We start from the raw sequence: 15265 nt of genomic DNA, 5'->3' as shown, positions 1-15265 counted from the left end.
GAGAGTTGGACAGTGGATAGGGATGATAGAAAGAGAATTGATGCCTTTGAGCTGTGGTGCTGAAGAAGAATGTTGAACATACACCATGGACTGCTAGGAGAACAAACAGGTCTGTCCTGAGAGGGTGAAGCCAAAATGCTCCTTGTAGTCAAGGATTCTGAAGCCTTGTCTGACATACTTTGGGCATGTTGTAAGGAGGGACTGGTCCTTGGAGAGGGCCATCGTGTTTGGGATAGTGGAGGGACAGTGTAGGAGAAGAAGACCCTTGATGAGATGGATCAGTTCTGTGAGTGAAGTGGTGGGAATGAGTGTGTTTGAGACGACGAGGTTGGCACAGGACAGAACGGCATTTAGGGCTCTTGTACACAGGGTTGCTATGACTCGCAAGGGACTTGATGGCACATAACAGCAACAGCAGAAAGTAGAAAACTTGAAGAGAGAAATGGACTCTAATTCAATGATTTATTTTATTAGATGTGTAGGATGAGCAAAAATAAAATAAATAAAATAGTTTCAAGAATAATTCTGGTATGAGAGCAATGAAGTTAATACCAGACAAGCAACTCAGAAAGAATAAAGTCTTTGCAAACAAAGTCTGTGGTTCAATATTGAACATACTGAGTTTGAAGTGCCTGATGGGACTTCTATCTGGAGATTCAATTTCCAAATCATAAGTATGTAAAGGGTTATTGAACCAATGGAATAAATAAAATTTTTGAGATATTTTTAAAAAATGAGAAAAACAACAGACTTTAAGAGCACAAATCTTGAATTTCAGTAAAATTGAGATTGAAAATTTTCTGTGTATAAAGAAAAACTAGTTAATTCTCTTGACAAAGGAGTCATGGCACATTCATTTATTTCAATCCCCTCTAGATACACTTCTTGGTTTGGACACAGTTATTGCTTCAAAATGCATATCCAGCCTTTCTTGTTTAGAAAGAACTCTGGATTCCATAAGAATTTGAAATTCGGGTCTACATTTTCCCTTTTCACTCAAGATTCTGCTACTGTTTTTGTGATCTATATAAAAGGGACTGACTGGATGGTACTTATACCAAAGCTATTAACAATGTGTATGTATTGAATGAATGAATGAATAAAAATAAAACTGTAGGTGAGAAGTTTAAAGGGGCATTTATGTGATTTTTAAGAAATGTGTCTGTAATATAAAAATTAGAAGACAGCAGGAAACAATGTGAATTGACATTTTTATAAGCTTTTTTTTCTTTTATTAATTGTTATTTTAATGAAAGTTTACAGAAAAGTTGGGTTTTCATTCATTCATTGTTGCACGTTTTTCCTCCCTATCCCCCAGTTCACTTTTTCTTTAAAAAAAATCATTCATTGTTGCATAATTTCCTGTCTTTCCTCTCTTCCCCAGTCCACTTTGCTATGCACTTCTTATTCTTGACTGTTTTCATGCAAATAATGCCTTCTGAACAGTTCTTTCCTTCATCTGTTTCAATGCACTGGTCATTATTTATCCCCTTTTTTTAGCTTTCCCCCATTTCCATGTAAGTCTTGTTTTATTAACAGTGGTATTATGTATACTGACATGTATCACTCAGCATAGCGTCCTCCAGGGTCACCCATGTTTTGTAATATTTTATGAGTTCCTTGTTCTTTCAGTGCTTCATAGTATTCCATTATGTGGTTATATTATAGGTTTACTATACATTCATTTGTTGATGGGCACTTTAGTTGTTTCCATTTCTTTGTTATTGTGAATAACACAACAATAAACATGGGTGTGCATATATCTGTTTGGGTGTCAGCTCTGGTTTCTTTAAGGTATATTCCTAGGTGAATTGTTGGGTCAAATAGTATTTGTATTTCTAACTGCCTTCCATAGCGGTTGCAGGTTTTTACACTCCCACCAGCAGTGAATAAGGGTTCCAATCTCTCCACAACCTCATCAGTATTTGTTGTCTGCTGCTGTGCTGAACTTTGCTATTGTTACTGAGGTGGGATGATATTCACAGCTGTTTTGAATTTTTATAAGCTTTTAGAAAAGATGTTTACACTGTAATAAGATAACAAAGTTCATTGTATGTCACACATCTGTTTACATATACTTATGCATATAGGTAGAGAATATAATCCTCAGGCCTCTGTTTTCACACTTCCATCCCATAAAAGTAGTAAATTTTTATCACTGTGGAATACTATAAATTTTCTCAAGTTGATATTCAAAACATTTTTCACTTGCTGTCTTTCTCAACTTTTCAATATAATGGTTTGTTGCTCTTGAGATAATAGTTTGAAAAATCATACAAGCTGTTAGAATATTTGCATAGTGATTATGAGCTGAACAGCAGTTTGGATTTTCTATTTCCATCTGCTTCAACTTAGTAAGTATAAGAGGTATTATTATTACTATCATTATTATTATCATTGTAATTATCTGAATTCCAAATTGAGAAAGAGACAAACAGCACATAATCTCTAGATGGATAAAAATAATTGTGCTGAAAAGAATTTTTTGTTTTATGTAATAAAGTCTTTTGAATTTAATTCCCTTCTCAATTTTAAAAGGGCAAGTTTATTCAAGTGTAAATAATATGCTCATGTCTCTGACTAATAAAACTATTTGAAATAATAAGTTAGTCTGCAAAGCTTTCAGTATGTATTCTTTTAAACATTTTTGCCCTTCACTCTCCTTGAGCAATGAGGGAAATCCCTTCTCGGCTTGTATTCATCATTTATTTCTAAGTAGAGAATATTTCACCGAAAACTCCTCTGTTACAGAGCTGGAAAGCAAGACAGAAGTAGCTAGGGCTTTTGAGAACAACAACAAAAGATTTCACAAAATTCACACACAAGTCTTGTTAGATTTTTTTTTCCCTTCCCCCTCAACCTTCGCTTTCCCATGGAGTTTTTATGCATTGTAAACTACTGAATCTGGTATAACTGATGTTTCTTATTGATGGGACAGAAATGTAATGGTGTGGAGATTTTAGATAATTGTGGTAGATCTAGATTTCCATTTAGCTCAGATATTGATTTTGGTTTTCCTGTTTCTGTTTTGCTTTTCGCCCCCCCGCCCCCGTCTCTCTCTCTGTCTCTGTGCGTGTGTGTATGTTTGTGTGTGTGTGTGTGTGTGTGTGTTGCCTCCTTTATGTCATTAATATCTAAGAATAGTTATATTGCAGTAAAGCTTTCATCTACTATTCATCTGTTGGGTGTTTTGTACTTCAATGGCTGTGTGTGCTATGATACACAAAGCTATTGCTCACCATGATGGGGAAGTTTCAATGGAGCTTACCATTGTAAGACCAAGAAAGGAAGAAAACCTTTGTAATCTACTCATAAAAATTTGTCAGTGAAAATACTACAGCTCGTCAAAGAATTTTGTGTAACACATTGCTAGAAGATGAGCATCCCCAAGTTGGAAGGCACTAAAAATACACAGTGGACATATCCACAATTGTAAGATGGTCTACAATTAGGCAATCTTTCATTCTGTTGTATAAGAGCTAGTCATTATTCAGCAATGACTCCATGACAATGGCTCTATGACAGCAACATAATCATTCAAAAGGTAAAACACATAGATGTTGGTTTTGTTTTTTGTTTTGTTTTTTCCTTCCCTGAGATGAATAAAATGATGATGTATTCTTAAAGATAAAATCTCTGACTATCTTGGAAACAGGACTGATACAGACATTCAGACGATGTTTATTTATACTTGGATTTAAAGTAATGTTATGGTGATGTCTGCAATGTTTTTGTTTTTGTTTTGTTTTTTAAGTAGAATTGTTTTCTAACTGTGCTCTCCACACGCCCTATCTTTTGTTGTTTTTTCGGACTACTAGAAAGAATCACTTAATATTTATTCAAAAAAATTCTATTTCCTCACCTCACCTTGTCTTCGTATGTTGCTTTCTGATTTTGGTCATAAATTCTCTGACCACCATCTTTCCCAAGTGTATCTTGTTTCTCTTTTGGAGATCATTTTTACTATCATTTTTTTCACAGAAAATTGTCTACACTTAGACTCTGTATTCTCAATTATATTGTCTGATAATAAATCACAATCTATCTTCAGAGCTCTTTTAGCATTTTATATTTGTGTATTTATTTGCATTATTCTAAGAAAAAGAATAGATTCCTTTGGACTGTCGGGTTGGTGAAGGGCAGTGTATATCCCATGTACTGCCAAAAGAACAAAGGAGGTTGTCTTGAAGGAAGGGCAACGAGAGTGCTCCTTAGAAGCATGAACGGTGAAACTTCGTTTCACTCACTATAGGCATATTTATAAACAGGAAGAATCAATCCTTGAAGAGAGATATCATTCTGGGAAAGGTAGAAGGTCAGAGAAAGACAGGACGATCCTCAACAAGGAGGATAGACAGTGGAATCCACAATGGTTTTGAGCATGAATAAGATCATGAGAATGGTACAGGACAGGACAAAGTTCATATCTGTTCTTCAAAAACTAACCACGAATCGTAGTTGCCTTAATGGGACCTGACAACAACAACAACAAAAATAATTTTCAGTATCTTTATCCTCAATGCACTTTGACTTCTTACCATAAGCTTTGTCTTTGTTCTCGACTTTTCAACTTTTCACCTTTGTTCTCAACTGCTTCCTGCTCTGCTTGAAATCTGATAATTGTTGCAAATATATTAGCTGAATATATACATGATCATATACTACAAATATGTGCTTTCCATGGTGAGTATTTCCATCTACACCAGGTACAGATATTAGTAAACATATATAATTCTTTCTAATTTTATTCTTAAAAGCTTTAGAGAACTTAATTTTTTTCTTCTATTAGAAAAAAAAACTTGACAATTTTTGAATCATTAGACTTCTTAGTGCATTGGTTTCTGAAGTGTGCATGCTTTACTTTTTTATATATGCAATTTATTGTACGTAATAGGCACATACAAATGCTTCCCCAGTGAATAATGGGTGATTAGAGATGCATTGCTATTATTCAGTCTCAGAATCCAGAACTTAGTTCATAAATCATGCACAAAAAAATGAAAACTTTATGTTCTTAATGGTTATCAGGCCACAGCTATCAGCTCCTGTCTATAATGTGTTTGTAGATAATGAAGAAATTGTAGTCTCAGATAATGTATTGTGAAGAATAGCAATGAAGGGAAAATATTTGAAATAGAATCTCTGGATGGTGATATAAATATTAGTTTAGTATTGGGGAAAAATCCACTTATGAAAGTAAGCAAAACAGAATAAAATGTGATTTTCAACACTCTAAAGAGTATTAAACACTTTAAAAGTGAGATTTGTCATCAAAGTTAAATAAATAGATTAAAGTATTTAAAAATCCATCATTCATGTTAATGCCATATAATTATCAAAGGTCATCAATGATATCCATTACCCTTTGTGAATATGTAAAAAATGAACTTTTGTCTCCTAAGAGTGTGCCTGGACAAGACTGATAAAGGTTACTTTCTTCATTTTGAAATTGTCACTTCAAAGGTTAAGAAGAATTGGCACGACAAACCTTTGCTAGCAACTAGAATTTCTTACAATTGCCCTGAATTGTCCTTAAGTCAGAACTTTAGAAATATAAATTGTGTATGTTTAAAACTCTGTTATTCCATACATGAATTTTAATTATTTTGAATACTTTCAAAACATTTTCCCCAATTTGAAATACAGCTGAACAACCAGAAATTATTGAAGAAAGTGTATGTTGGTTCAAGAGCTTTATACTTTAGGACTTTGACTAATGGAAGAGACATTTTGCAAGACTTTTTTTTATGGACTTTATCAGAAGACAGAGCTTTGGGGTACTAGTTGTAAAGAGCTGCACTTCCCATCCAAAGGTTTATGGTTAGAATCCATCAACTGTTCCATGGGAGAAAGATGGCAATCTCCTCCCACTTAATTTACAGCCTTTGAAAACCTGCTGGAGGGTCAAACCATCTGTTCTGACTTAATGGCACATAAGAATAACTGCATTCATAAGACAAAGAAATTCTTGGAGATAAAGGAAATTATTACATCACAATAGACAGAAAGTGTAAGCTGCACACTCAAGCTGCTGCCCATTTAAACCCAAGTCCCAGGAGGATGATGTGGAGACAGGCCCAAATAGTTGAATGAATTACACAGAGGAGGCTTCTGCAAAAGCTAAGAAATTAAGAAATGTCCAGCTTTATAAAGAGCTTTTCACTAGAAAAGCTGCACAAACTGTTTCCTACTCGGATACCTCTTTATTGTCATGGTCAGGAAAAGTTATCTATTATCAATTTAGTGAGACATAATCTTTACATTTCAAACCTATTTGCAAATCAGACAACTTTGAACCAATAGTCTCCTGTAGTAACAATACCAACAATCTGTAATGTCTTTACTCTTAGGATGGTATTGAGGGAGAATGAAATATTCATGGAAAATTGTTTTTTGACAGAAGTTTATTGCTCATTCTTTCTCACAATTGGCATAGGATTTAAAGAAGGGATAATGCAGTCTTGAACTATCCTGGAAATTATAACAATGGGGGGAACAAGAAAGAAGTTAATGCTCTTTATCACAGAATGCTGTAGTTGCTAAGTACCATGGAGGTGGAACTAACTCATAGCTGACCCTCCAGCTGGTTTCTAGAGGCAGTAAGTTTTAGTTTGTTCTGTGGAGCAGCTGGAGATTGTGAACCACGTGATTTTGGGGTAACTTACTACTAAGCTGCCAGAAATCCCTAAATCACAAAACAGAGAGAAGTTAATAACCTGAGTCCTGGTTTAGATTAGTGAATGAATGAATCCATTAATTTTAGAAAAATTAAACAAACAAACAAATCTACTGCCATCATGTAGCCTCCAAGTCATAGACACACATTAGGACAAAGCAGAACTATTCCATAGGGCTCCAAGTCTATGAATCTTCATGAAACAATCTCCCTCATCTTTCTCCCAACAAGCAGTTTCTTGCTTCTAATCATGATTTTTGGACCACTTCTTGCTAGCTATATAGTACTTTCTTCACTGAATCAGAGCTTTTCCAATTCTGGAACTTACTTTTTATTGAATTGTGGGAGTTGCTGTTGTTAGCTGTTATCAAGCTGTTGCTGTTGTTAGCTGTTACCAAGCTACTACTTTCTCACGGGCCCCTGTGTACAGAGCAGACCCTGTATTGAGTATTGGGTTTCAGGACAGTGACTTTTTGGAATCAGATTTCCAGACTTGACTTCCACGACCTGTAAATGGTTTAACCTGACAAACTTTCACCTTGAAGTACAGTGCTTAACCATTTGGACAACTGGGATCCTTTATCTAAATATTAAATCATTCGCTATTTCTTCTCAGTTTTTTTCTTATGGAGATATCTATTCCCCCAGAGCATACCTTGAGAGTAACTATAAAAAAGACAGGACAATATGTGTCCTAGTTGTAAGGAGCTGCACTGTCAACCCAAAGACACAAGGTTGGAATCCAGTAGCCGCTCCACCGGAGAGAATGATATGCAGTCTCCTCCTGTGTGCCTTACAGCCTCTGAAAAACCACCGCAAGGTCAGCTATTTAGTCAGTTCCAACTCAACAGTACACAACATCAAGAACATACTATAACTATAGTGTTATTATGTATGTTTCACAAAGTACACTGTCTTTAAAGGTTTTTAAGAAGGTAGATAAAAACAGAAATACACATTGGTAACTTTCTAAAGATGATCCAGATTTCCCAACAAATACTTACTGAATAAAAAAAATATCTTATAGGTAATCTTGATATAGATATATTGGTTTTCATAATGCAACCCCCTAAAAAAGTACGTGTTACGTGAAAATTATTTCTTAAAGGATAAAGTGTTATCTAACAATGAGGATCAAGAAAATGGATCAGCCTTTTAATGTGAAACTTTGAAAACTGGACATTAGATTTACAAAGGCTTTCAAAGTATGCTCTTTGAATTATATAAAATTTTATTATCTATTCTACATACTTATTAGAAACCTGAGGGATAGCTCTGGCATCATAGTGGCAAGAAGCTGCCCTGCAATGCTGCAGGCACACTGGTCGAGGCCACCATGTGCTCCACAGGAGAAGGAGGGGCAAACTCCTCCCTTGCAATTAACTGCCTCTGAAATCTGCCAAAGGGCCAGCTGTGGGTCAGTTCTGACTCAACAAAACTTAACAATAACAAAGAGGGGTAGGTTGTTGTTGTTGTTATGTGCCGTCGAGTCGTTTGCTACTCATAGCGACCCTATGTACAACAGCCCTAAACCCTGCTCTATCTTGTGCCAATCGCATTGCCTCTGATACACCCATCCCGATTAACCCCAGTCACCGAATCAATCCACCTCATAGAGGGTTTTCCCCTCCTGCGCTGTCTCTCTACTCTACCCAGCATGACGTCCCTCTCCAAAGACCTGTCTCTCCTTACAACATGTCCAAAGTATGTCAGATGAAGCCCCAGAATCCTTGTCTCCAGGGAGTAGCCTGGTTTAACCCTCTCTAGGATGAATCTGTTTGTTTTCTTGGCAGTCCATGGTGCATTCAATACTCTTCTCCAGCACCACAGCTCAAAGGCGTCAATTCCCCTTCTGTCCTCCCGAGTCATTGTTCAGCTCTCTGATGCATAACAAGTGATTGCAAAGACCATGGCCTATAGCCTATAAAATAATCCATAGTGTCCATAGAGTTGTACATAAAAGCCATGCTCTCTAGTGGTTCAAGTTTACCAGCAGCCTTGTGGGGAGCTATGACTCTGAACCACTTCTAGGACAATAAATTTTGATTTTTTGAAGACACATACAAAACCATGGTATTAAAAGAATGAGAAACTGTTGAACAATACTAGAAAGTTTTCTAAAATTAATGATAAAATATATATTTTTTAAATTTACAAAAATTTACAGTCCTTGACAATGTACTATTTTTAAGAGACTCTTAGCAGGTCAAATTCACCAGCTGCTCTAAAAGAGAGAGATGGATAACCTCCTCTTATGTGATTTCAGCCTTTGACTTGTGTTTTTTGCTTATTATGTGCCATTGATTTGGAAACAACCCACAGCTGACTCTGCAGAGTTTTTAGAGCCAGTAAATCTCATGGTAGAAGACTGCCCAGGTTTCTTCCATGGAGCAGCTGGGAGATTTGAAGAGTGGAGCTTTGCATTTCTTATCATTAAGCCAGTAGGGATAACTTTGCAAACCTGCTAGAGGGTTACATATAAGTTAATTCTGAACCAATGACAATGAGAGTGAGTGAGTCTTAAAAGAAACTCACTTCAGAAAAGTATCTTCAGACATCAATAACCACCATTTTCTGAAATTTCCATTGCTTTTGTATTTTTATTAGTATAAAATATTGATTAGATAACAAAGCATTCACCAAAGGATCTTCTTTCATGTGTATAATTCAATGAAAGTATCAGGGTATCAAGGGAGAATGTGACCCTCACCACATGTTGACTTGGATGTTTGACCTCTAAAATTTTCACTGAAAGAAAAAAAACTGCCATGAGCCCACAAGAAGTAGAAATATCTTCCAACAACCCTAGAAAAAGAATTGTTGCTGTTGTTGTTGTTGTTGGGTACCACTGAGTCAGAATTGACCCATAGCTGACCTTCCAGTGGGTTTTCAGAGGCTGTTAATGGCACAAGAGGAGACTGCCCATCCGGCTCCCATGGAGCAGCTAGTGGATTTGAACCATGCATGTTTCAGGATCACAGTGCAGAATCTTGCCACCATACAATCTACGATACATTTCTGAGAGCTACTATAAGAACAATTACTTTTAATTTTTACAATAATTTTTTCTTAGAATAAAATCATTATAATGGTTGATGAAACCACAACTCAGAGACAAAAGCCTCAAAATTAATAAGTCACAGTAGCATGTAAAATCATTTTGCTTGAAAGGCTCATACACTTTCTATTAGATTGCCTGACTGCTCATTAGAAATCATTTTTAAAAAAATATCTGTACTAAATTATTTTTAGTACTAACATGGTAATTTATATCGCTCAATGACATTTTCATGATGATTTCAAAGGGTAACTCTGAAGGTCTCCAGATGATTTATGCAAGTCATAAGGAAAACCAGAAATAATTAATATTTTCTTCAGGATTGGCATGCAAGTGACCTCCTGTACATATGTGTGATCACTTAAGTATACATGAATATAAAAATATTTTATCTATTTAAAAACATAGAATTAGATCCTTTCATGCTCTTGCTAATCCTTGCAGGAATTATAGACAAAAAGAGTGAACAGTAATCAAACGTATCATTTAACTAAAAATGCTCAGCACAATTATAGGTCTCTGCACAAGCAGAGACTGAGTAACAGCTGTGTATGATGATGGCTAAAATGATTATGTGAAATATGTATACAAATTCTTAGAATGTTTCTTAAAAGAAGAATCTGCAATATAGCACTTAAATCATTCCTTTCATCTATTGAGAGTATCTATTATATGAGGAGAATTCTAAAACTATTCCACTATGATTTTCTCTTATTTGCTATTCACTGCACATTCTGAAGGAATGTGTATGATAACACACACGTTGTTCCTGAAATCAAGTCAACTTTAATTCAAAGTTACTTTACGGACAACAGATCAACATTTTTCCCTGTCCTAGACAATCGTCACAATCTCCTCTGTGCTGAAACTCATTGTTGCACATACACAGTTTCAGGCCCCACAGGCACTTCACAAGACAAAGATGGACATTTTCCTCCCAATCTTGGAAACCTAGGTCACTATATGTCTGAATCAAAATAACAGCAAGTGGGGATATTTGAAGCTCTTGTAGGCTAGTTCGAAAAGAATTGTGTCGATAACCCCCAAAATACATCTTTGACAGTTTGAATCCACCAGCTGTCCCTTGGGAGCAAGATGAGCAATCTTTTCTCATGTGAGAAAATGAGTAGAGGACCAACTATAAGTGTTCCTGATTATTATTAGTTGTTCATACCCTTCTGCATTTTCATGTCACTTAGTTTTGCAAAGTGGAGAGAAAACAAAACACAACAAACCTAGGAAAGTCAGAACACACAGGTGCTCTCATAACATCTAAAATAAATCTCACTCTCCAAGAAAGCTTTACTTCGGCGAGGCTGACTCATATCAGTAAACAATATCAGTATCCATTAAGTGTTCAACCAAGAAAATTGGGAGTAAGCAGTACTCCCTCTCTTTTCCTCAAATTTTCTTTACAGTACAGGGTCTCCTAGATATTCTAATTCCAAATATGTCTCAAATGCATCCATTTTCTCTATATGCTGCAGAGTTCAAGCCACCATTATCTCTCACCCAGATTACCAAACAGCCTCTTAACTGGTTTCAATTGTCATCTGTGAAAACGCTCAGTCCATTTTCCACACACAAGTTAGAGTAATATTTTTAAGAGTGGGAGGGGGGGAACCATGTTACATTCTAGCTTCAATGACTTGTACTTGAAATAAAATCTAAACTCCTTAAGGAAGAATGCAAACCTAAGCGATGATTTTTTTAAAAAAATTGATATTCTTTTTATTGGATGATTTTCTTTTCCCTTTGTTATGTACTGTTGAATCAGAACCAATTGGTATAGGAGGAGATTGTCCCTCCTTCTCCAGTGGAGCATCTGGTGGATTCAAACTGTGTGCATTCACGATTACAACACAGCTTCTTGCCACTAGGCCGAAAGAGCTCTCTTAAACATGTTATCTTTTAAAGTACAATTTTCCAAACCACCTAATTCTGCAATTTGTTGACTGAGTTCTGACCATACATGCTTTTCCCATCAATGTTGTGGAACTCTGCTGGCTTAGTCCATTGTAAACTGCACGGCTAACCCAAATGCCACGTCTTTGATGAGTCAAACTCACCAAAGTCTCTGCAAAAGGTAGATAGGAAGTCTCCTGTACAATTACAGCCTTGGAAATGCAATGGAAGGTTAGCTATGAGACCATTTTAATTCTGAGAGCAATGAGTTGTGGGGTTTTTCTGTTGGGTTCCCCCCCCCTTATTATTATGGACCAATATTTTGCTTTCAGTTTGTTGGGATTTTTGGTGGGTTTTGTTTTGTTTTGTTTTTTTAAACCTACCAGCAGCCCTGGAAATTGAGAGAAGAATTGCATTGGGAGAATCTGCTGTCAGAGACCTCTCCAAAATACTGAAGAGCAATGATGTCAGTCTGGAGACTAAGGTATGCCTGATGCAGGCCATGGTCTTTGCAATTAGCTGCTATGCATCAGAAATATGGACAGTAATTAGGGATGATAGAAGGAAAATTGATGTCTTTGAGCTGTGGTGCTGGAGAAGAGTATTGAATATACCATGGACTGCTAGGAGAACAAACAAGTTCGTCCTTGAGAGGGTGAAACCAGGCTGCTCCCTGGAAGAAAGGATTCTTAAGCTTCATCTGACATATTTGTGGCATGTTACAAGGTGGAATCAGTCCGTGGAGAGGGACATCATGCTTGAGAGGGTAGAGGGACAGCACAGGAGAGGAAGACCCTCAATGAGATAGATTGATTCAGTCACTTGGGTAATAGAGGTAGGTGTATAAGAGACAATAAGATTGGCACACGATAGAGCAAGGTTTAGGGCTGTTGTACATGGGGTCACTTTGAGACACAGGCAACTGAACAGCACATAAAAATATCATCAACAGCAACAACAGTATTTGTTAATGTCTCTTCCTCCATCATCCATGAAAGTAATATTTTGTATGATACCTATCTTTTTTTTTCAATTTTTTTTTGGGTGTGTGTGTGTGTGTGTGTGTGTGTGAGTGAGTGTACCGTCAAATCAGATCTAACTGGTACAGGAGGAGATTGTCCTTCCTTTTCCCAGCAGAGCATCTGGTGGATTCGAACTGTGTGCCTCTGGGATTGTAGTTGCAGCTCCTTGCCACTGGGACACCAGAGCTCCCTTGTATGATACCTATCTTATAACACATCATTGCAATATTTACTTTTTTAATATTTAATTGTTGTTGTTGTTATGTGCCGTCGAGTCGTTTCTGACTCATAGCGACCCTATGCACAGCAGCCCTAAACCCTGCTCTATCCTGCGCCAACCTCACCGCCTCTGACACACCCATCCTGATTACCCCAGTCACCGAATCAATCCATCTCATAGAGGGTCTTCCCCTCCTGCGCCGTCCCTCCACCCTCCCAAGCATGATGTCCCTCTCCAAGGACCCGTCAGCAGACTATTTATTGTGTTTATCTCTCTTTTAGATAAACACCTAGTTTATTGGTTATCATCACCATTTGTATTTACTACTGAGTGAAAGCTTCTGCTGCTAACTAAAATGTTGGTGGTTTGAACTCAGCAGCCATTCAGAGGAAGAAAGATGAGCAGTCTTTTTCCAGAAATATTTCCATTCTTGTAAACCATACTTGGAAGCACTACTCTGATAAGATAGCTGAATTGTTATTTACTCAACGGCATTATGTTTGATTTTTATTTTGCTATTTCCTCTTAGGTGACAAATTCAACAAATGCCTCTGAATCTTTCCAGTATGTTACAATTTCTACTAGATCACCTTTAAAAGTTTCCTTACTACTATATTTTTTCATATTAAATGGTATATATTTTGAATTTTATATCAATTTATGTACAAAATTAATACACATTGTTTTTCATTCATATACCTTGTGTTACACATAGCAGTTAATTTAAATTATGTTTCAGATCATTCCCATACATTGTATTTTACGAAACCCACCACCATTTACGCCTCATCTTTTCAGGACCCCACTTCCTTTACCTCCTTCCTCTGCCCACCAGACACTTTGATGCTGTGATTTTCCTTGTCCTTCTCCTTAACCCTTCTGCCCCTCAACTATCCTCTTTGTATACATCTTACTAGTTTTCCTTTTATTTTTACAATAATAGTCTTCCGGAGTATTTGTCTTTATAAGACTAAATTTGTTCACTCAGTATAGTGGTCTGTAGTTTCTCCCTTGTTATACATCATTTTTGCAAAATTGTTGCTCCTGATATTATTCCATTGTTTGAATGTACCGCAATTGCTCAACCCATTCATTTGTTAATGGCTATTTGGGCTATTTTCATTTTCTTGTGATGTTAAGTAACACTGCTATCAACATCAGTGTACAAATTTCCATTTGGGTCTCAGTTCTATTTTCCTCAGGGTATATTCCTAGCAGTGAAATAACTGGGTCATAAGGAATTTCTATGTTCAGGTTGTTTAGAAAATGCCAAATTGCCTTCCAGAGTGTTTGTATCATTTCACAATCTCACCAACAGCGTGTAAGAGTATAAGTGCTTAAGGTTTCTCATGCTTTGGTTATATTGCTAGGAGAGGCTATTTCTCTGAAAGTGATATACTTGGAAAGGTAGAGGGTCAACACAAAGACAGGAAGACTCTTAACAAGATGGATTGCTTATACACATCCTCTCCAACATTTATTGCTTGCTTTCTTGTTGAACTTTGCCACTGCTACTGGGGTGAGATGGTATCTCATTCTGGTTTTTCTTTGCATCTCTATTATTGCCAGTTATGATGAATGTGTCTTAGGACTATCCGAATGTCTGTTTTCCTCTGTGAAAAGTCTTTCCATGTCCTTTGCTCATTTTGTGCTTGGCATATAAGTCTTTTCCTTGTGGAGGTCCTGTGGTATCCCATGAACTTTCATTATAAAACTCTTGCCTGAGATGGCATTGCCACACATTTTTACCGATGTAGGTATTCTTTCTCCTTATTGGAAAAAGTTATTGATGCACATAGAGACTCGGGTGTCTCATGTTTGGGAAGATTAGACCTTGCTAATGATTCTCAGTGGAGTGGTATTGAATTACTGAAACCTATTTTGTGTTTATTTCAACAAACCGATACTTCTGGTACTGATAAGTTCTCTATAAGGAAGAAACACCCTGCTCAAATTCATAAAAATGTGCGGTGTGGGCTAAGAGCAGTGTTCTCTTTGCCCAGTCCTGCTGCGACTGCATATTTTCCTCATGACTGGATACATGCCATTACTTTGGAGTGGCCTTAAAAGTCAGCTCTTAAGTTTGTCTCTGGAGGACTCATAATTGATAACAGCTACATGTGCTGCCTTTGCTCATGTGCCTTATCTATTATCTATCACTGGTGGTACAGCTTGTTTTAGGTTGGGAAATATATTTGGATGTGCTAAAATTTCAATTTCTTTTTCTTCTAAGAGTTAGAAAATAAATGAAAGATAGTTGGAGAAAATATCTGTTTTAGAGCCTTTCTTATCACAATTTTTAACCCTACCTATACACTTCCTCTCCAGTGCCTAGTATGTCAATATTTATGTGTTCCATTTCTTTCTTAACAATTTCTAATTTT

The 15265-nt window shown here is 36.6% G+C and overlaps 1 protein-coding gene across 1 annotated transcript in view; it reads right to left on the bottom strand.

Annotated features, from left to right (window-relative positions):
- Positions 1–15265, bottom strand: part of GALNTL6 (UDP-N-acetyl-alpha-D-galactosamine:polypeptide N-acetylgalactosaminyltransferase-like 6) — a 2113891-nt gene that overhangs the window by 1527475 nt on the left and 571151 nt on the right. The gene's annotated exons all lie outside the window — the stretch shown is intronic.

This window comes from Elephantulus edwardii, unplaced genomic scaffold (assembly GCF_000299155.1).
Source record: "Elephantulus edwardii isolate Elephantulus edwardi_28Jun2011 unplaced genomic scaffold, EleEdw1.0 scaffold00018, whole genome shotgun sequence".
NCBI classification, from domain to species: domain Eukaryota; kingdom Metazoa; phylum Chordata; class Mammalia; order Macroscelidea; family Macroscelididae; genus Elephantulus; species Elephantulus edwardii.
The sequence above is the reverse complement of the archived record's forward strand: the minus strand, read 5'-3'. Positions and strand labels throughout refer to the sequence as shown.